The sequence below is a fragment of the Mirounga angustirostris genome, unplaced genomic scaffold (genome assembly GCF_029215605.1).
Source record: "Mirounga angustirostris isolate CCGP_5_RB_7025 unplaced genomic scaffold, mMirAng1.0.hap1 SCAF_13, whole genome shotgun sequence".
Lineage (NCBI taxonomy): Eukaryota > Metazoa > Chordata > Mammalia > Carnivora > Phocidae > Mirounga > Mirounga angustirostris.
This window is the reverse complement of record NW_026991721.1, coordinates 81,432,025-81,451,298: the sequence shown is the minus strand read 5'-3', so window position 1 is coordinate 81,451,298 and position 19,274 is coordinate 81,432,025.

The window sequence follows — 19,274 nt, the reverse complement described above, 5'->3', positions numbered from 1 at the left end:
AGTTCACCTATCTTACATCATGTATCAGTACTTCATTTTCTTAGTGGCCAAATAATATTCCATTGTGTGGATATACCACATATAAATTAACCACTCCTCAGTATTATACTAAGTGAAATAAGTCAGTCAGAGAAAAACAAACACCATATGATTTCACTCATATGTGGAATTTAAGAAACAAAACAAATGAACGTAGGGGGAGGAAAAAAAGAGAGAAACCAAGAAACAGACTCTTAACTATAGACAACAAACTGAGGATTACTGGAAGGAAGTGGGCAGGGGGGGATGAGCTAAATGGGTGATGGGGATTAAGGAGTGAACTTGCTGTGGTGAGCACTGGGTGTTATATATAAATGATGAATCACTAAATTCTATACTTGAAACTAATATTACATGGTATGTTAACTAACTGGAATTTAAATAAAAACTTGGGAATAAATTAATTAATTAATTAACCACTCATCAGTTCACAGATATTTGGATTATTTCCACTTATTGACTATTATGAATAAAGCTTCCATTAACATTCTTGTACAAGAATGTACAAGACACATGTTTTTTGGACACATGTTTTTATTTCTCTTAAGAATATGCCTAGGGGGGGTGCCTGGATGACTCAGTTGGTTAAGTGTCCAATTCTTGATTTTGACTCAGGTCACAATCTCACGGTCATGAGATCGAGCCCCTCGTTGAGCACTGCACTGGGCGTGGAGTCTGCTTAAGATTTTCTCTCTCCCTCTCCCTCTGCCTCTCCCCCCTGCTCCCACTCTCTCTCTCTCTCTCTCTGTCTCTCTCTCTTAAAAAAAAAAAAGAATATACCTAGCAGTGAAATTTCTGGGTGTGTGAATGTTTCTTAAAGGTAAAGATCATACCTGCTTTTAATCATGGTCCTTTGAACAAATATGCTAGCCATATCTTCAGTAAAGAAGATTAAAAAGTATTGCTAGGAAGGGGTGCTTGGGTGGAGTTGGTTAAGTGTCCGACTCTTGATCTCTGCTCAGGTCTTAATCTCATGGTCGTGAGTTCCAGTCCTGCATTAGGCTACACTCTGGGCATGGAGCCTACTTAAATATATATATATATTTTGCTAGGGAGTCTGCAACTGAGCTTACAAACTGAAAGAATATGCCTGCAAATATGCTTCTTTGCATGCATGAGTGTGTGTTAGATAGTAACAGCCATAATACTAAAGGAAAGTTTAAGAAACCAACATGTAAATAAATGCTAATTAGTGTAGTATGAACTAAAAGTCTAATTATGAAGGTAAAAAATTATTAAGAGGTCCTGGGATTGAGATAAATCAGGGCCTTGAACTTAACTCCACTGAGTTCACTTCCATCATTAATTACTGGCTTAGTACACTGGAAGAGCTAATGCAACTTCAACCATCTCCTGTTACTAGCAGGTCAGAGTGGGGATTTGGGAAAGACTAATCTAGCTGTTCGAATGTCACATAGCTCCTAAGGTCCTAGATCCACTTACAACTGTTGGCAGATGACAGATCAATAGTCAAACATCGACTCTATGTGCACCAGACATACTGCAAAGAAGCCAACTGAGCACACCAGCACAAAAGAGATGCAGCAGAGTAAGAGGGCACAGCCAAAGAGCAAGATTAGATCCAGAAACCTCTGCATGAACAAACAGCTTTCTCCCTCTGAAGGGATAAAAGTTAGGGACTTCAGAATAAACCCAGGGCAGACTCCTGGACCCTCAGTGTTAGAGGGAAAAGAAAACTAGCAGAGGATGCCACAGAACAATTGCCCTCTTATGTGAACAACAATGGGGCAGGAAGGCAAGACCCTTCTCAGAACAAGAGAGTGCCTGGGCTGCAGACCCTCAAGGGCCTTTGAGAATGGAAATGTGTCGATGATCACTTGACCACGCAGAAGCTTAGAGTGTAACACCCCTTCACTGTGTGGAGAGAGGACCTGAAATTGGCAGAGCCCCCAAGTTCCTGTTTCTCGTTAATGGTGGACACTTCTAACTCTGAGATCCGAATCTGGAAGGCTTCAGGGGAAGGAAACATTAACTTCTTCTGGTTTACATTAACAATCTTGCAGGATCACATATCCAAACACCTTGGCTTATTTTTCCACCCAAAAAAGATCCAGGGGGAGGCTGTGTGATGTCTCCTAAGTGTCTGCTATACTCCCACGTCCGTTCTCTTGCTTTTGCTCCATACTTGATATACGTAGTGAAAAATTAAAATTAAATAGTAGATTCAGGACTGAAGGCTGTTAAGCTCCTCTCTGTAGGAATGTAATTGGAGACCTCGACATATTCAGGGTCAGGAACAGTAGATGGTGAAATTCTTCAAATCCCAGAACAGGGGCTAGAATCCAGTCACCAGGCACTGTCAGAAACATAAGTTCTCAGGCATGATGAAAGAAAATAACCTGTATCCAACTACCAGTTAATACTCAGTCTTCTGATTGCCTCAAAGAAACATGGGCGAACTGGTTGCCTTCTGAGGGTGGGGTGGAATGTTGGTTCAGGCCTCCTCAAGGCTTGTCAGGGAGTAAGAGGAAACTTGACACCAGGGTCAAGAAGAACAGAAGTGTGTTCAGTGTGTTCAGTCCCACCTTATCATGCCCTTGACACCTGGGATTTCAGTTCATTTCACAGGAAGTCACTGGGCACCTGTGAATTTTAAATCCCAGGGGTAAGCACAGCAGGACAAAGATGCATGGAGTTCTGTCAGCCTTGCTGAGTTTTGAGCCATGGGACAGGCATCTGAATCACTGGCTGGCAAGCAAGGTGTGGACCCCTCAGAGCTGGTGGTGTTGGGGGATGTGAATGAGAGGAAGCCTCTGATATTCCACAACCCTTGAGGGTTGTTTCTCCCTCTTTTCTACCACATTTTTACCTTCCTCTAAAGTATTGCCTTTCAATAAAGTCATGAGCTTCTTTCTCAGGTTTTGAATCACCATAGGTTGTTTTGCAGCAAGTGGATGAAGGGAGGAGGAAAAAAATCTGTTACCAGCTCAAGTACATTTTGCTCTGTTAATCAGCATTTTAAAAAATTATCTTTTCCATTTCTTAGAGAAGTTGGCAGAGGCTCCCAACTGTTTAGAGAAAATGTAACCATCAGACCATCTGGGGCTGACATTTTCAACATGGCAGTCAGGAGAGCTCATCTTAAGAGCTCCAAAGATGATCAGGGGAGCATGTCGCCTCTGCAGGATCCCCCTCAGGTGGGGTAGGAACATAAAGAAGCCACTTATAACAATGGCATATGAACTGAGCCCTCCAACTTCCCAGCTTTCCTTGGGCCCCTTCCCCTGCTTTTCCCCTCCCAGAGATGCACGCTGTCGGAGATCGTACCTTGTAACATTAGTAATGGATGTTGACTCTGAGAATATCAAAAGACCCTCCAAGTTTGAAAATCCACTTTCATTAAATAAAACTTAGGACCACGAGAGACTAAGAAGAAAGCACATATATATGTTTACATGTGAAGCAAGAGTGATTGTTTAGCTAACAAGACTGGGGAATTAAGATTTCATAATAACTAGGTCAGCTGAGGGCAGTTGAGGGAATTACAAAGAACAGCTTAGAATCACTGGTGTGTCCCTCCAGGCCTCCTAAACACTTGCAGAGCCAAATTCCACCTAATAGTTTTTACTGCTGCTGAAGTCAGATGTCCCAGTGCTACAGACCTCATCCTTATTAGGTATCCATGCAGCCCACATGGATACCAACTGGCCCATGCCAAGACACAGATGACTGACTACCTCCCTTAATTACTTTCCAGGCAAACCACTGCACCTGAGTCATTTAGGCTCACACCACATACTTCATACTAAGTTACACATTCTGTAACCAGCCACATTTTCCAAACAGCAAGGACTTCTCTTATGTTTATCTTTGTCACTAGCATTCATCTGTCCCATCCAAAATTAATACAATCGGGAAAGAACAAGATAATCCCCAGAAAAAGTGCCTGTATGTGTGCCTGCACCTCATTCACTCTCCCCACCTCAGTTCTTGTTCATAAGCCACTGGCTGCAAAGATATGAGAAAAGACCAGAGTAAATCAAAATAAATCAGAACAGATATATCATATATATGTGTTTCCACGCTGAGATAATAGAGACTTAACTCTAAGGTAACAACTGTCATTTATAATTGGAAAGAGATTCTGTTCATACTTATTGGGTGCCTCTCCTGGTCCCCATCTCCAAGAATTCACCATCTCCAGAGTGCCTGGTTGGCTCAGTCAGTTAAGTGTCAGACTCTTGATCTCAGCTCAGGTCTTGATCTCAGGGTCGTGAGTTCAAGCTCCGTGTTGGGCTCCATGCTGGGCAGGGACCCTACTTAAAAATGGAGAAGAAGAAGAAAGAAGAACAAATAAAGAAGAAAGAAGGAGAAGAAGAAGAAGAAGAAGAATTCACCATCTAGCCAGGCCAACTCCAAGATAGTCCATGTATTGGTTTTATGAAAGTGTGAAACAAGCGTGTGCAGTGAACACCAGATGACTTCCTGGAGTAGGTGACACTCCAGCTGGCTTTTGAAGGAGTAGGAGCTGCTTAGGCTAAGAAATAAAGGAGAGATCCAAACAAAGGGAAGACCATTTAGGGTGTCTCAGAGGTGCTAAATAGAGTAAACTTCAAGTACTTCTGAAGAGCTAACAAAGAGTGTGTGGAGGCAGGAAGGGACAAGGAGGCAGGGAGGGGGAAGCCAGCAGAACAAGTTTGGGAGGGGCTCCTGCCCTAAGACCTAAGGCCTTGAATCGTGTCTGTGTCTACCGAGGTATTTGAATGTTAAGCAACTGCAAGCCATTGAGACTTTTCAACACCAGAGTCCTAAGTGCTGGTTTGTATTAGAAAGGTCAAACCAGGGCGCCTGGGTGGCTCAGATGGTTAAGCGTCTGCCTTCGGCTGGGGTCATGATCTCAGGGTCCTGGGATCGAGTCCTGCATCGGGCTTCCTGCTCCTTGGGAGCCTGCTTCTCCCTCTGCCTCTCTCTCTCTCTCTCTCTCTGATGAATAAATAAATAAAATCTTTAAAAAAAAAAAAAAAAAGAAAGGTCAAACTAACAGCCTGGAGGAGGTGAAACTCCAGGTGGGTGGAGAACTTAAGCAGGAAGCTCTGTGGTGAGACTACAGGGCAAGTTAGTGTGACAATTCCACAGACCTGGATTTAATCCTCCGTGTCCCTTTCTGTGCAAACCCTCAACCCTGGAGATTGCTCATCTGTTTTCTGTCCCTACAGTGTTGCCTCTTCCAGAAAGTCACGCAAATGAAATTATACGGTCGCAGGCTTTTTGAGTCTGACTTTTCATGTAGCTTAATGCATTTGTGATTCATCCACATTGTTGTGTGTATTAATAGCTCTTTCCTTTTTATTGCTGAGTAGCACTCCGTTGCATGGATGTAACACAGTTTATTCATTCCCTGGCTGAAGGACATTTGGGTTGTTTCCAATATTTTGGAGACTGTAGGCGAAGCAACTATAAATATTCACATACAGTTTTTATGTGAACATAGCTTTCTTTCTAACTTGGGCAAATACCTAGGAGTGGGATTGCCAGGTTGCATGGTAAATGTACATTTCATTTTATAAAAAACTGCCAAACTCTTTTCCAAAGTGACTGTCCTATTTTCCATTCCTACCAACAATGTATGACAGTTCCAGTTGCTCTGCATCCTTGCCAGACTTGGAATTAACAGTTTGTTGTTGTTGTTGTTGTTTTTAGGCAAAGTAATAAGGACATAGTCATATCTCATTGTGGTTTTACTTTGCATTTTCCTAATGACTGATGATGTCGAGTCAAGTATCGACTATTTTTTTACTGCAAACATTGGTTTGGCACATAACGGGTGTTCAGTAACTATTTGTTGCATAAATACATCAATGTCACCATTAACATCTTCTTTATCGTCCTCATTTCTGTAAAAAGAAATGAGAGATTGAACCAAAGCAGTAACAATTGTAGAGAAGAAATATTAAAGAGATAGAAGTAACAAGTCTTCATGATTAAATGTGGGGTGAATGAGAATGTGTCTAACATACTTCTCTGCTTTCTGAATTGAACAATTGGTCAATGTGATGCCAGTCTTTGAGATGGAGAATACAGGAAGAGGAACAAGTTTGGAATAGAGATGTTCATTCCAGTTGTGGACATGATGAACTTGAGGTAATCACAGGGACATCAAATGGACATGTCCTGGAGGCCACCAAAGGGGTTTGTTTTGTCTTGTTCATCACTGTGTTCCCAGTGCCTACAACAGAGCCTGACATGGAGAGAGAAATGTGAATTGGGGAATTCATAGCATATCTTGTTTGGTATGTATCTTTTCTCATTTCTCATGACATCCCCATCACATAGCTATATGTGCCTTTCAGAAGATTGACTTTCCCAAGTTCACAGTGTTAGCTAGTAATTTGCCAGGACTTCACCTCTGCCAGGCAGATGCCACTTCTGTGGCTGATGGGGTGCTGAGCCAAGCAGAAAACAGGCTGGATTTCAGCTCCTCCTTACCACACCTCCCACCCTCCCCAACAAAGGCCCTTGTGCAGGGCACAACCTCACCTGAGGACCTTGCCTCTCATACCAACCTCTGTGCCTCTTCAACTACATCATGATGCTAATTCCAAACAAAACAAAAATGAGCATGCTTATATAGAGCTAAGCCTCACTTACATGGTAATGCAGGTTATTAACTTATATAGAAGGAAGCTTCAACTTACAAACTTTCCAAGATATAAATACATCCACTCTAAGTTATGTTTGACTTACTTCTGAGGTGTTTTATGATTATTATCAATTTTATAATGTCTTCCTAGTGCAAAAATAGCAAGCATATTGAATATGGTACAAAAAGGAGGCAACTGGATACAATGAAATGAAATTTAGATTTACACTGATGGATAGGTATGCATTGCTTATAAATACACATTGGATTTACATACTAAAGTGTCTGTAAATAGAGGAGTTTTGCACATGCATATGTAAACTAATATGATTATATCATATCTCTAACAAACCTGTATATAAACTTGAACTTTATAATAGGGCAAAAGGCCTTGTCAGACTTTGATAGCTTACCCACTTTTCCTTCTTGTTCTCTTACTTTAGGGGAAGAGGCAGTTAACAAAGCTGGGGCAACACAAGTGTGAGGGATAGCTGAAGACAAGCTCAAATATAGATGTGCCCTCGTGAGAAGTCATAACTCCCCACACCCAGGAACCCTGGCTCAAGAGGGATGTGTCAAACATACAAACTTCCAACTGCTGAGAAATTCATCAGAGAACCTGCCTTGGTTTTTGAGATGGCAACAGTTCCTACATTAAAGCTCACATGTCTGGAGCAAAGGAAGAGGTGACAATAAAATAGCAATAGCTAACATATAGAACTTATCTATGCCATGTACAGTCCTAAAAGCTTTATAGGTATTAACTTGCTTAATCTCCACAACAACATTATGAGGTCTATATCATTAGTTATCCCATTTTGCAGATGGGTAAACTGAGACACCAAGAGCTAAAGATTGCACAGAGCTAGTAAGTGGTAAAATCAGTATTCAAACCAGACTGTCTATTCCAGAGCCCATGCAAACAGCCCCTGCACCATTCTACCTCTTGAGAGGAGACATGTGTGTCCACATATGTACATTTTTTCACGTATACCTTGATAGGTTTGTATAAAATCACACCTGAGGAAGCTGGAAAGATCTATGAACAAACCTTGCCCCCTCACTGTGCCTTGAAGAAAGGGAAAAAAGTCTCCATTTCATCAGCGCGTGGAAGAGAACCTTGTGATCTTGGATATCAAAGTTGGCCCTTACACAAGGCAGAACACTTCAAGGAATAAAATGAAGGTCATCCTCTAGTCAGACAGAACAGACACAAGTGCAAATTCCAGTGGCCTCAGGGACAAAGAGAAAATTAACTCACCCACTGCCAGCTTGCGGCTCCTTGACCAGGGACCCACTGTAGTGGGGTGGAGAAGCACATCCTTGAGTGCCTGCCTTTGACAAACTACCAGTGTGGACTTGGGCTCTTTCTGGAGTCAAGGACTGGCCCTTTTACTCAGCCCTTCCACCCCCTCCTTTTTTCATCATGTCCCACTGTTGCAACCCCTGTGATTCAAAAGGAGGGATGTCCTGGTCTTTTTTTTAATACAACCTAGCAGATGGACGTCATTCTTGGGATACAGAAAAATAAAGACTCACCAGCAAGAGGCCCTTTTTGGGCAAACACAGAGTGTGGATGGTCAGGTGATCAACAGCCCTTCCTTTAACACTCTGTGCTGAATGGATGGTCCAGTCCACTTGGCTGCCTCCTCTGCTTGTCCGACACTCCTCAACAGGCATTTGATATGCAGTCCAGGAGCTGCAGTACCTCAAGTTACAGGCTTCGAGTTCTTCACAGAGTCTAAACATAATAGATTACCCGGAGATGAGAGGGCAGGTCCAGGCCTCCAAAACGGCCCTGCATCTCAACCTCATGCACACCCTCAGACCCAGATGGTGCCCAGCTGGGCCTGAGGGCCAGGAGTTCCTCCACCTGCTCCCTCCTGGGTCATTATCCTGCCAACAATGCTGGGCTATGTTGAGAAGCTTCTCAGCATGAAGAGCTGTACAGTCCAACTGCTTGAGGGGATAGAAATCACGGGGTCTGTGTCTGGTGAGTGCTCTCCTACCAGCGTGCAGCATTAGAAATTAACCCTTTCTACAAAGGTCCTTCCTATCAGACTGTGCCCCCAATTAAAACACTATGCAAGCCAGCTTGCTGTTAGGACACACTCAAAAATCTCAACAGCCCTCAAGTGGCAAATAGTATAATTCCCATTTTTGTGGCTTGGGCAGTGTGTCTCCTACACAGTCACTGTCCTCTAACAGCTCACCAAGTACAGGGAAAGGGAGGACAAAGAGAGAGGGTATCAACAGCATAGAATAAAGGTTTTTCTGGACAGGCAGATTCTCACAGTATTAACCAAATCGACCAATCCAGTCATCTGCTTCCAGACAGAATCCTATATCACAAAAGTTATAAAATACTTAAGGATCTGCACAACTCCTAAAAATTTCCAGGAATGGAGAGCCCTTGGTCATTTATGTTGATGGTTTCTCAAAGGATGTTCCGACACACCTTCCAGTTCAGTAGGAGCTCTAGCCACCCGGATGTTCTGCTTTCTAACATTTATAGAACTTGATTGCTTTTGTAGCCCACTCTGTCCTAGCATATAGAGGGAAAGAGAAGCAACCTGACCTGAACGTCCCAGAGGGTTAGCAATTTAGGGAAATAATAGCTGGATTATGTCCAGGATAATTTTTTGGGTTTTTTGTTTTGTTTTGTTTTGTTTTACCTTTCATCTGCCCTCCCCCCTTTGTGGGACAGTTTATGGTAGGTCAGCTCATTTAATGCTGCAATAAAGAAACCCATGAAATGCTGACACCCCAATAAAGCCCTTACAACCACTCATATCTGAAGCTCCTTTATTTCTTCCAGATGGCACAGCAAACATGAAATCAACCAACCCCTCAGGAGGTCAAGCCCTGCATTACTTTTCTTTAGCAGAAGGTCAGAGCCTGCTAAACAATGAAAGCAGAGAGTTACAGGTTGAAAGAGGTCAAAAAACTAAAACAAACTAACTAGAAATAGTTTTTATGTGTGACTCTGCATATATGTGTGTATATGTTGAAACAGGATCTTTCTGGAGGTTAAAAAGAAGCAATAAGGTTGAGAAGACTGTTCCTGTGCACAGAGTGATGATTCTTGGTATTCTGGATCTTGTTGACAGTCCCCAAATTTCCCTCACCTCCTTTTCCCCCTTTCTGTAAAATGGATATAATTCTTCAAAAGGATCCAAGATCAGAATGATGTCAATCAATATCTATCATTCTCAACTTAGCACTAAAAAATGTAGAAATTTGTATCACCTACCTGCACTTCTGAATTTCTTCTTGTCTAAGCTCATTTTCCCCCATGGAAAAGGAAGTTTAAATTACACCTCTCCTATCATGTTGTCCAGCTTTTACTCAGGTCAGATGAAAAGATGTCTCCGTATTGAGTTTCCCTCCAAGTGTCTTTAACACTTCATGACTTGGCAGTAGCATCCTTCAATCCTTGTCTCTTGAAATGCTTTATGGGGATAAATAAGCCTGTTAACAGAGACAAATAACAACAGAGGAAAAGATACATGAAGAAGTATGAGACTGAGATATGAAAGAAGATGGCAAGCCAATGAGATAGATATATACAAAAGGTGATAGCAGGTGGCAAAAATGACCCAGAAGCCTCTGATCTCAATATTGAATCAGAGAATTCCAGCCACTGAAAGTAATCAAGGAAGATCACAGGGTAAAGACACCAAAAGTTAGGATACTCAGGTTCTCTCAGTGCTGGAATATAAGATGATAGTGTGGGGGAATGAATGAGGGCATAAGCATCAGACCAGCCCCAGTTTGAACACAAGCCCTCTGCTTGCCGGCTGTATGCATAAGTTCCTTTGCCACCCCTGCTCTATGCTTCCAGAACCCCCATGATGGCATCAGGATGCAGGAAAGGATTGGCTCACAGCAGATAAGGCCAATTCCCAGATTTATGTCTTTGTACTGAGTATGATTTATGGAATAAGAGACTTCATAAAACTGCAGTGCTAAAAGACAGAAGATACAGGAAAGGTGGCAAATTCACTTGTGTCACCATCCGTCTCTTAATTCTGCTTTTCCTACAGACTTTTTCTCCATGTGCTGACTTTGGTTTTATGACATTGCTACGGTGCCACATTTCCTTTCTCTCTTTCTCCCCTCCTCACAATCTTCCTCTTCTTTTATTTTGTACACTCTATGCTTCTGTGGTGGCCTGCCTCTGAAATGGCACTACCTAGTATTATTATCCTTATGTACTCCTTTCCCTTCCAAAAAGAATAGGGTGGACCTATGTAAACCAATAGGATATTGCAGGCATGATGGTGTGTGATTTCTGAGGCTAGGTCGTGAAAGCTGGGAGGCTCTCACTTTGTTCTCTCTCAGATCACTTACTCTGGGGGAATCCAGCTGACATGTTGTGAATACATTCATGAAGCAACACTATGGGGAGGTCCATATGGCAGGGAACTGAGCCTTCCTATGAACAGTTTATGTGAGTAAGCCATCTTGGAAATGGATCTCTAGCCTTGATCAAGCCTTCAGGTGATGACTGCTGCCCTAACCTACAGCTTGACTACAATCTCCTGAAGAGGTTACAAGCCAGAACCACCTAGCTAAGCCCCACACTTAGATTCCTGATTTGGATAAACTGTGATAATAAGGGCACATTGTTTAAGCCATTATGTTTTGGGGGAATTTGTCACACAGAAATAGAAAATTAATATGTTTTGGCCTCTTACCACCATTCCCTATTGATTTGTTAGCCATATCACATTAGGATCCCAAAATCTGTACATTTATCTCTGCTACAGATTTTTCAGAACTTATACCATGGCTTCCTCTGACTAAACACTTTTTTTTTCCCACTCAAACTAGATATTCCACCAAGACCAAAATTTCTTTTCTACAAAGACTTACTTCAAATGCCCTTATATTTGATTATTGTCATGCTCTAGAGCTTTTTAGGAATTTTCATATTCAGTATCTACTTCAAGTTTTAACATAATCTTGTAAAGGAGGAAGGGAAAAAAATGCCCACTAAGCATGCCCTCAACTCTTTATTTTATAGATGAGGAAACTTGAGACCCAATGTATTTAAATACTGATTTGCACAAAAACACAACAATTTAGTGGTAGAACTAGGATTGAAAACCTGGTGTTTTCCACTGCTCTGTCTCTCCAAGATAAGCAAATCAAATATTGTTCCAGTTTCCTGCTGCTCTATAAGAAAGCATCACAAAATTTAGTGCCTTAAAACAACAATACATTATTATATCTCTTTTTCCTCTGGGGGTTGATGAGTTGAGCTTGGTAGTACTCACTTGGGATCCATTTTAACATTACAGTTATATGGTGCTGAGGTTGGAGGCATCTGAGGACATCTTCACTAACATGTGTGCTGCCTGTACTGGGATGGCTGTAAGTGCTGGCAATGGGTTAAGTATGTCACTTTCTCTTAACATGAACCCTCCATGTGGCTAACTTTTGTTTCTTTTCAGCAAAAAAAAATAGTCTTGTGAAATCAAACTATTTATACGCTATTGAATTCTTCTTTGCATTCCAAGGGCACAGATGTAGTGAAAAGAAGGGCCATATGCACCCCAATGTTCATAGCAGCAATGTCTGCAATAGCCAAACTGTGGAAAGAGCTGAGATGCCCTTCAACAGATGAATGGATAAAGAAGATGTGGTCCAGAGGGGGGAAAGATGGCAGAGGAGTAGGGGACCCTATTTCAACTGGTCCCCGGAATTGAGCTGGATATCTACCAGACCACTCTGAGCACCCACGAAACCAGCCTGAGATGTAAGAAGATCTGGATCTCTACAAACAGAATATCGCAGGCGGTTGGTTTTGAGGTATGAAGCGGAGAGCCGTGATTCTGCGGGCAGATATCGAAGGATAAATGGCAACGGGAGGGTGCCTGGACTTGGGGATCCTGCACCGCTGGTGAGTGACAGCCTCGCGCGCTGTGGACGGGGCACAGACTCGCAGACCGGTCCCGTTGGGAAAGGACTTTAGGGCAGCCCCCAGGGTGGAAAACCAGACCGGCGGGGTCACACGCATGCGAACCTCAGCCCCCCGGACAAAAGCCGGAGCGACAGTCACGCGCTTGAGAACTGCAGCCTCCAAGACAGAAACCCTGTGTGCCGGGATCATGCCGGTGAACTGCAACCCCTGGAGTGGAAACCCCGAGTAGCGGAGTCCCGCGGGCGAACTGGGAGCGGCTGGCAGTTTTAGAAGCACAAAGGGCAGAGACGTGCCCCGACCTGGAGGCAGGACTGGGAGCGCTGCGGAGGGGCGCACAACCCAGGACGCTGCAGTTTATAGCAGCACGGGCAGAAACGGAGATGGCGTGACCTGGAGAGCTCACTGAAGAACAGACTGCGGTCTTTCTGCTCTGAGGCAGAGGGTTGGAAACGGTCTCTTCTGCTCTGACTCACGGAAGAGACGCGGAAAGCCGCCAGGGAAAGGCACCAGAGAACAAAAGCCCCAAAGACTGATTCCCACTGAGCCCATCCCCCGCCACAGGGGTGCAGGGCAACTCTGCCCAAACAGGGTTGCCTGAGTAACAGCGTGGCAGGCCCCTCCCACAGAAGACAGACTGGGAAAACAAGAGGCCAGCAACCCTAAGGTCCCAAGAAAACAGGTGCATCTTGCTTGGGTTCTGGTCGATAATTTGGACTCTATACATTCCCTCAAACACCCATCAACAGAATGACTAGGAGGAGGAGCCCCCAAAACAGAAAAGACTCAGAGATTATGACTTATGCTGCAGATTTACAAATGGATGCAGATATAACCAAGATGTCAGAGATGGAATTCAGGCTAGCAATTGTGAAGACAATGGCTAGAATGGAGAAATCAATTAATGGCAACATAGAGTCTCTAAGGGCAGAAATAAAAGGTGAATTGGCAGAACTTAAAAATGCTATCAATGAGATCCAATCCAATCTAGATAATCTAACAGCTAGGGTAACTGAGACAGAAGAGAGAATAAGCCATCTGGAAGACAGTATAATAGATAAAAAGGGAAAAGAGGAGGCCAGGGAAAAACAACTCAGAATCCATGAAAATAGAATCAGAGAAATAAGTGACACCATGACGCGTTCCAATGTCAGAATAATTGGAATCCCGGAGGAAGTGGAGAGAGAGAGAAGGCTAGAAGATGTATTTGAGCAAATCGTAGCTGAGAACTTCCCTAATCTGAGGAATGAAACAAACATTCAAGTCCTAGAGGCAAAGAGGACCCCTCCTAAGATCAAGGAAAACAGGCCAACACCCCAGCATGTAATAGTAAAACTTGCAAATCTTAGAACCAAGGAAACCATCTTAAGGGCAGTTAGGGGGAAGAGATTCCTTACGTACAGAGGGAGGAACATCAGAATAATATCAGACCTATCCACAGAGACCTGGCAAGCCAGAAAGGCCTGGCAAGACATACTCAGGGTACTAAATGAGAAGAACATGCAGCCAAAAATACCTTATCTGGCAAGGCTTTCATTTAGAATGGATGGAGAGATGCAGAGCTTCCACGACTGGCAGAAGTTGAAAGAATATGTGACCACTAAGCCGGCCCTGCAAGAAATATTAAGGGGGGGTTCTATAAAAGGAGAAAGACCCCAAGAGTGATCTACAACAGAAATTTACAGGGACAATCTATAAAAACAACGTCTTCACAGGCAACATGATGACAAATAATTCATATCTTTCAATAATCACTCTCAACGTGAATGGCCTAAACGCTCCCATAAAACGGCACAGGGTTGCAGATTGGATAAAAAGACAGGACCTATCCATATGCTGTCTACAAAAGACTCATTTTGAACCTAAAGATATATCCAGACTGAAAGTGAAGGGATGGAGATCTATCTTCCATGCCAGCGGATCTCAAAAGAAAGCTGGGGTAGCAATTCTTATTTCAGGCAAATTAGATTTTAAACTAAAGCCTGTAATAAGAGACACAGAAGGACACTATATCATTCTTAAAGGGTCTATCCAACAAGAAGATCTAACAATTGTAAATATCTATGCCCCCAACATGGGAGCAGCCATATACATAAGCCAACTGTTAACCAAAATAAAGAGTCATATTGATAACAATACGTTAATTGTAGGAGACCTCAATACTCCACTCTCAGCAATGGACAGATCATCTAAGCAGAAAATCAACAAGGAAACAAGAGCTTTGAATGATACATTAGACCAGATGGACCTCATAGATATTTACAGAACATTCCACCCTAAAACAACAGAATACTCATTCTTCTCGAGCGCACATGGAACTTTCTCCAGAATAGACCATATACTGGGTCACAAATCAGGTCTCAACTGATACCAAAAGATTGAGATTATTCCCTGCATATTCTCAGACCACAATGCTCTAAAACTGGAACTCAATCACAAGAAAAAATTTGGCAGAAATTCAAACACTTGGAAGCTAAAGACCACTCTGCTCAAGAATGTTTGGGTCAACCAAGAAATCAAAGAAGAACTTAAACAATTCATGGAACTCAATGAGAACAAAACACATCGGTCCAAAACCTATGGGATACTGCAAATGCGGGCCTAAGGGGGAAATACATAGCCATCCTAGCCTCACTCAAAAAAATAGAAAAATCCCGAATGCACCAACTAACTCTACACCTTAAAGAACTAGAGAAAAAGCAACAAATCACGCCTAAGCCACGCATTAGAAGAGAAATAATTAAAATTAGAGCAGAAATCAATGAATTAGAAACCAGAAACACAGTAGATCAGATCAACAAAACTAGAAGTTGGTTCTTTGAAAGAATTAATAAGATTGATAAACCACTGACCAGACTTTTCCAAAAGAAGAGAGAAAGGACCCAAATTAATAAAATTATGAATGAAAGGGGAGAGATCATGACTAACACCAAGGAAATAGAAACAATTATTAGAAATTATTATCAACAACTATATGCCAATAAACTGAGCAATCTGGATGAAATGGAGGCCTTCCTGGAAACCTATAAGCTGCCAACACTGAAACAGGAAGAAATTGACAACCTGAATAGGCCAATAACCAGTAATGAGATTGAAGCAGTGATCAAAAACCTCCCAAAAAACAAGAGTCCAGGGCCTGATGGATTCCCTGGGGAATTCTACCAAACATTCAAAGAAGAAATAATACCTATTCTACTGAAGCTGTTTCAAAAAATAGAAACAGAAGGAAAACTTCCAAACTCATTCTATTAGGCCAGCATTACCTTAATCCCCAAACCAGGCAAAGACCCCGTCAAAAAGGAGAATTTCAGACCGATATCCCTGATGAATATGGATTCCAAAATCTTCAACAAAATCCTAGCTAATAGGATCCAACAATACATTAAAAGGATCATCCACCACGACCAAGTGGGATTTATCCCCGGGATGCAAGGGTGGTTCAACATTCGCAAATCAATCAATGTGATAGAACACATTAATAAGAGGAGAGAGAAGAACCATATGGTCCTCTCCATTGATGCAGAAAAAGCATTTGACAAAATACAACATCCTTTCCTGATTAAAACTCTCCAGAGTATAGGGCTAGAGGGAACATTCCTCAAGTTCATAAAATCCATCTATGAAAATCCCACAGCAAATATCATCCTCAATGGGGAAAAGCTGAGAGCCTTTCCCTTAAGATCAGGAACACGTCAAGGGTGCCCACTCTCACCACTGTTGTTCAACATAGTACTAGAAGTCTTAGCAACAGCAATCAGACAACAAAAAGAAATAAATGTATTCAAATTGGCAAAGAAGAAGTCAAACACTCTCTTTTCGCAGACGACATGATACTTTATGTGGAAAACCCAAAAGACTCCACCCCCAAATTACTAGAACTCATCCAGCAATTCAGTAATGTGTCAGGATACAAAATCAATGCACAGAAATCAGTTGCTTTCTTATACACTAACAACACAACTGTAGAAAGAGAAATTAAAGAAACAATTCCATTTACAATAGCACCAAAACCCGTAAGATACCTCAGAATAAACCCAACCAAAGAGGTAAAGGATCTATACTCTAGGAACTACAAAACACTCATGAAAGAAATTGAAGAAGACACAAAAAGATGGAAAAATATTCCATGCTTATGGATCAGAAGAATAAACATTGTTAAAATGTCTATGCTATCCAGAGCAATCTATACCTTCAATGCCATCCCGATCAAAATTCCAATGACATTTTTCAAAGTGCTGGAACAAACAATCCTAAGATTTGTATGGAATCAGAAAAGACCCCGAATCACCAAGGAGATGTTGAAAAAAAAAAAAAAAGAAAGCTGGGGGCATCACGTTGCCCGATTTCAAGCTATATTACAAAGCAGTGATCACCAAGACAGCATGGTACTGGCACAAAAACAGACATACAGACCAATGGAACAGAATAGAGAACCCAGACATGGACCCTCAACTCTATGGTCAAATAATCTTTGACAAAGCAGGAAAAAACATGCAATGGAAAAAAGACAGTCTCTTCAATAAATGGTGCTGGGAAAATTGGACAGCCACATGAAGAAGAATGAAACTCGACCATTCTCTAACACCATTCACAAAGATAAACTCAAAGTGGATGAAAGACCTCAATGTGAGACAGGAATCCATCCAAATCCTAGAGGAGAACATAGGCAGTAACCTCTTTGACATCGGCCACAGCAACTTCTTTCAAGATACATCTCCAAAAGCTAGTGAAACAAAAGCAAAGATGAACTTTTAGGACTTCATCAAGATAAAAAGCTTCTGCACAGCAAAGGAAACAGTCAACAAAACAAACAGGCAACCCAAAGAATGGGAGAAGATATTTGCAAATGACACTACAGATAAAGGGCTGGTATCCAAAATCTATAAAGAACTCAAACTCAACACCCAAAAAACAAATAATCAAGTCAAAAAGTGGGCAGAAGAGATGAACAGATACTTCTCTGAAGAAGACATACAAATGGCTAACAGACACATGAAAAAATGTTCATCATCATTAGCCATCAGGGAAATTCAAATTAAAACCACATTGAGATACCACCTTACACCAGTTAGAATGGCAAAAATGGACAGGGAAAGAAACAACAAATGTTGGAGAGGTTGTGGAGAAAGGGGAAGCCTCTTACACTGTTGGTGGGAATGCAAGTTGGTACAGCCATTTATTTCCTGCTCACACAAGATTGGGGCTCTAAAAGCTTTCTCTATACTGTATCTGTCCCTTTGAGTGCAAGCTGAGATAATTCCTTTAGAAAAATGTCAGTCTTCCTTACACCAAATTACAATCCATTCACTGACACAAAGGCCATAGTGCTTTTCTCTTTCCAAGATAGCCCCTTTTCCCTTTTCTCCTTTGGCCTCAGAGTAGGAATACTGTGGAACAGTTCTCCTAAGGTTCTTAGATGTCTTTTGTCAAGTTTAAAGTGTCTACAATGTATTTCCTTAACATTCTCTTCTAGTAAAGAAAGTCTAAGAGTCAGAGACTTAATATTCTTAGAAGGCCCACTAAGCATGCCCTCAACTCTTTATGAGGTCTCAACAAAAGGTCTTCTAGCTTTGAGACTTTTACTCTGAAACCATAACTTACTCATAATGCCCTGATTTTATCTTTTCCCTGGGGGCATTTCTAGTTTGAAAAAGTTTTGCTGGGAGAGAATACAAATGAGAAATAATTTTATTTTTGAACCCATTAAGGCAGGATTCATTTACATTTTTCCTCTAAATTCTGCTTAAAACTAAATTGTTCCTTCTTTAGTTCATCTCTACTCATATTTTATGATAGGCAGCTAGAAGAAGCCATTTGGCACTTTTTACATTCTGCCTGCAAATCGCTCTGGCCAGATCCATAAGATTATTTGGTACTCTTTCTTTTTTCCACATTATCACAGGTGGCAGTGCCATCCAAATTTCCATCCTGTATATAACAAGGGCTCCCTTTTTTCTAACCTCCAGCATCATTTTCTTTTCTGTATTTCAAGCCCTCATCAACAGTCCCTTTGAGGCCTTTCCAGATTTCACTACCAGAATCTTTGTGGATATTCCAACTTCCACTCAATGCCCAGTCTGAAAGAAAATGCCACATGCTCTAAGTTTATTCTATAGTGGCACTTCAGTTTGGGGTACCAAAATTTAATTCTAGTTATCAACTTTTGCTTTAAAAAACTATCCCAGCTGGGGCAGAGCTAGATGGCGGAGGAGTAGGAGACCTGGATTTCATCTCCTCTCAGGAATTCAGCTGGATAGGGATCAACCATTCTGAACACCTACAAACACAACAGGAGGTCAAAGAAAAGAATAGCCACAACTGTCTCATCAGAAAAGAGACCACTTTCTGGAAGGTAGGACATGGAGAGAAGTGAATCTGAAGCGATATTCGGGAGGATAGACGGCGGGGGAGGGGCCCCCGTCAGCCGCTTCTGGCAAGTGATAGAACCACGGAGCACAAAATCGGAACTTTTAAAAGTCTGCTCCGCTGAGGGACGTCACTCTGGTGGCTAAGCGGGGGGTGGAACCCTCCGGGACAGTGTGGTCTCAGGACCCTTGGGGTCACAGAAAGACCAGGGGTGCCTGAGTGTGGCAGAGCTCCCAGGTATCGGAGCAGGGAAGCTGGCTGCAGAGGCAGAGCCCAGGCGTGGGCTCTCAGCTCGGGGTTGCCATAAACAGTGATCCGCGGCACAGTTGGGCCCCTGCTCCT